We start from the raw sequence: 4,579 nt of genomic DNA on the forward strand, positions 1-4,579 counted from the left end.
GCTTCAGTCAACACCAGTTGTGCAGAAACCCCTTTGCAGCCTTCCAGGGCAAAAGGTCAAGTTTTCCTCAGGACCAAGGCCCTTGTGAAACACATTTTATCAGCAGACATCCATTTTCCTCCCCTCCTGTTTCCCCACCCCACATTTCTTTTTTCTTTTTTTCTTTTTTTTTGCGGTACTCGGGCCTCTCTCACTGCTGTGGCCTCTCCTGCCGCGGAGCCCAGGCTCCAGATGCGCAGGCTCAGCGGCCATGACTCATGGGCCCAGCCACTCTGCGGCATGTGGGATCTTCCCGGACCGGGGCACGAACCCGTGTCCCCTGCATCGGCAGGCGGACTCTCAACCACTGCGCCACCAGGGAAGCCCCCCACATTTCTTGACAGAGGTTCTTAATCTATCTACCTATAAAATGTAGAGGAAAAAAGCACGGCCTAGAACATTCTTTTCCACACTCCCTCAGTACTAGTTCCACAGGCTGAATCTGTCCTCAGCTCAGTGGCCTCAAGAACATTCCAGAAGACCCCTCTACCTCCCCCATCACCTAAGTACCTCTTTCCCACTTTACAAAAAGTTCACTAATTCTTATTTTTCACCTCTCCAGTCTTCCTGAAGTGGTTTTGGCCTCTAAGTATTTCTGAAGCCAAGGGCGCCTCCACTGCCTTCTGATGCAAACTAGCCTTCTTGGTGGTTTATATATAGCCCTTTACCACTGTGAACATCAGTATACACATGCCTGACCTCCCCAGTTTCTAATACGCCCCCTAGGAGTGGAGGGGGACCCATTTCCTTTATGCACACACTTAAAAGCTCCAACTCTGGCCTGATCTGTTATTTTTGTGGTTCTCAGAGAGTTATATTGCAATATCTAGTTTCCTTTGCAGACATCACACCTCCTCAAATTTGGAAGAGGGAGGAATTGCCTGCCTTCTGCCACAGAAACAGTAGAATGGAGCCAGGATTCCCAGGATTGGAAACCCCGGCTCCACATTGGAATCTCCCGGGGATCTTTGAAAGATTCAGATGCCCAGACCACCCCGGAACTTCTGACTAGCTTAGTCTAGGGAGGGGTACCATATTACTATATTTTAAAGCTCCCCAGGTGATTCTAATGAGGGAATCACTGGGCTAGGGTAGGTCAATGGCTGGAGCCTCTTTACTCCAACCCCGCAGCCTCCCCCCGGCACATTGTGGCCCTGGCGTCACTACGCAGGTCTAAGCTACACAAACTTGGTGTGCTCTGAGAGTAAACGTGGAGTCCCCACTGCAGACTGCTATCCCTATCTGTTCCCTGTGCCCACCAGATGTTCCCATGAAGGAGAACCTCACCTTCGACTCCTGCCTCACTCTCTGCTTTCTAGAAATGCACCCTTGCCGTGCCCTGGTCTGAGGTGGAAGAAATCACGAGCATCTGATCAAGAAATGGTTTGCTCTTGGCTCTGGTCCCATTTGTTTTATTTCAACTAAAGAGCTACAGTTTTGCTGTCACAGAACAAAATGTCCACAGGAAGACAGTGAGGGACGGAGCTACTTGAACAAAAGGGCTGCTCTGATCCCACTTCTCTCCATCTTACCCAGTCCAGTCCTGACTTCCTGCCAGAAGAAAGGAGAAGTGGATGTGGATGGGGAGGCATTTCCTCTCACTTGGAACTGTTCCTCAGGAATACTTTCTCTGCTTCCCCCTCCCTACCCTAGCTGGACTCGCCACGACTGGTGAGGGGAGCCTTAGGCTTCTCAGGTTTAGACAATTACGAGGAACAGAGCTGTCCAGGGATCGTGCAGTTTGGTTCAGGCTCCAGGGACATCTCCCTGAAGTTGTGGAAGGCAGAGAGAGATGGGGGCAAGCGGTTGCAGGTCAAGTTGCAGAGTGATTTGAAACTTAACTTTTTTTCCTTAGAAAACTTTTAAAAAATTCACACAAGCAATACATTAGCTAGTTTCACTCTATTCAAAAAATATTTACAACTTGCCTGCTATATGCAAGACACTGTCTTAGGCACTGCGGGGGAGATGAGAGTAAAGGATGGCACATTGTGACAGTCTTGCACATGGACCAACAAAATATTTTAATACCTTAAAAACAAATGCTAGGATTTGAAGTTTTAGAATAGGTATTTCACGAATACTATATTGATTGCTCGGAAGTTTGGAGTAACTAATAGAGCTTATTTATTTTTTTAAACATGCCTCTCTGAGTTATGTCTTTTCCAACTCAGATATGTTACTGGAGTTTGCTGGGATGAATACCCAAATTGAACTTTTATAGAAGAGTTTATCTTTTTGTGAGAAAAAAGAAATCAGCTTGAGTTTATTACTTTCTTAATCTGGGGAGCGGCTTCTTCCATTGTATTCTTCTTTTGTCCTGTTCTGCAATGTAAAGTCTTCAAGCCTCTTCAGAGGCTTCATTTAATATTGCTTACACTCCGGCCCCTCTAAAACAATTTTAAAGATCACTTGGTAACAACTGAAGGCTTATTTTTTATTATTATTAATTTTCCAATTCCGTAACTCCTTGAAATACACACACACAGAGAAAGAGAGAGAGAGAGAGAAGACTAGCATGGGAGAGTCCTTTATAGCTCAGTTCCATACATGAGCTTCATTTCTTGAGCTACGTTGTTATTCTACAGCGGTGGTAGGTTCAAATCATTATTTTGAGTATAATGCTCAAAAAGGTTGGAAGGCAGACTGCTCTGGAAGTGGGCTTGGCACTGCTTTGTCATCACACATGTCAGTTAATTTTTCTTAATTGTTTTTATAAGGTAGACCCATCACAAATAATTTAATGAAAGAAAGAGCTTTAGAGGATAATACAATGGAGACAGCATATTATGCATACGCTCTGTAACATCACATTTTCTGATTCATAGAAACCACATATTAAGTGAATTATTTTGATTATTATCAAGTGGTCTTTGCAGTTGTTTTTTTACATTTCCATCCAAACATATCATATGTTGCTTATGTATGCTATTACATAGAGAGAGTGTATATGATTTTTAAAAGAGTCCTTGATATTGAGGATCATGACTTTCAGACATTTTCACAAATCCCAATATTCAAACTCCAATACTTAAAAAATATACTGGGAGTTTCCTGGTGGTCTAGTGGTTAATATTCAGCGCTTTCAGCCTGGTCAATCCCTGATCGGGGAACTGAGATCCCAAAAGCTGCGCGGCTCGGGCCAAAAAAAAAAAAAAAAGAAAAAAAATTTGGTGGGAGAAGTAACGGATCTCCCCCTTTTCCAAAGAGAGGCAACACTGCAGACCTCCTTGCATAGTCAAACACGCTACAGAGGTATTCAGCAGCCCATCCTGCCTTCTGTCTCATTTCCTTGAGTGGAATTAGGTCAGAAGGAAATTTTCCTCTGAGCAAAAGGTGGAAAGGAGGCATCCCAGCCCTGTGGTGGGTCTCCTCACCCCCATCCCTGCTCCCAGGCCGAAAACCTTGACTTTCATTACTAGTTTCAGTAGAAGGAACAAATTTGGTCAGGAGAGGAGGTCTTATGACCAGTCCATCAATTTACGGGGTTGTGTTTTGGCTTTGTCTAGAGGGCCAAATCTACATCTCTTATTCCGCCCCCTCCTCGCCCCCCAAAGGTTTATATTTTGAATTTTCTGGTCTCACCGCAGAATGAACAAACAATGCTCTCTGAGTGTAAGGCTACAACATGCCTACCATCATTACCTCCCAGCTGGAGCAGCAAATATTACTGAGAGTGCTGCATGGGCCTGCTCTGTGTTAGGCTCAAGGGCTGGGCTGAGACTGAAGCCAGGCCACGGCGTGTTTGGGAGGGAGAAGGTAGTTATTGGTGGAGCTCAAGTCTGCAGCGCTTCCCAAGAAGTAAGCGCGGTGTGTGTGTGTGTGTGTGTGTGTGTGTGTGTGTGTGTGTAAGAACATGCCTTGCTTAGGCTCACAACACATCCTACCTTAGCTTCTCCCTCGCCTTTCTTGAGGCGTCACTTACAACAGCGCTTGCGGCGCCCGCGCTTTCAGTGAGCGGACGCTGGCTAAGTCTCCTCTTCCCGTTGGTCCGGACAGAGGATCCGCTATTTTGGGACCCAAGGAGGGCGAAGTGGCCGGAAGTCGGAGCCCGAAAGCCGGGGAGTGGGCAGAGACCCCAATGCTTATCCTGGTGCTTATCGTTCCCCCGTACCCGCCCAACCTGGAGAGCCGAGAGGGCCCGGGGGAGGCGGGACGTCGGCCGCTAGCAGGGGCGGGGGTAGTAGTGGTGCTGGGGGGACGCCGGGGGAGGGGTAAGATGTTGGCTCAGAGCCCGAGCTACTTGGACGGCCTTCGTTCCATTCTGTTCCCTGAAGAGGGAAACCACCTCCCCTTCCTCTCCTCTCCTTCCCCTCCCTCCCCTCCCGCCTCCGTGGGGCGCTCAGGTCCTGCCGCTTCCCGAAGCCCCAAAGCCTCAGCCGCCTGATCCTGGCCCAGAGGGCACAAGGGCCTGCGAGCCTGGCTCCGGGGCCGGCCAGCCCTTCCGTTTTCCCTAAAGGGAACCAAGGGGCGCAGCGCCTCGCCTCCCTTCCTTGCCTGCCGCCGCTTGAGAGGGGCTGTTTAATTAAAGGGGAACCCG

The sequence above is a fragment of the Neophocaena asiaeorientalis genome, unplaced genomic scaffold, assembly GCF_003031525.2.
Source record: "Neophocaena asiaeorientalis asiaeorientalis breed wild unplaced genomic scaffold, Neophocaena_asiaeorientalis_V1.1 scaffold586, whole genome shotgun sequence".
Classification (NCBI taxonomy): Eukaryota; Metazoa; Chordata; class Mammalia; order Artiodactyla; family Phocoenidae; genus Neophocaena; species Neophocaena asiaeorientalis.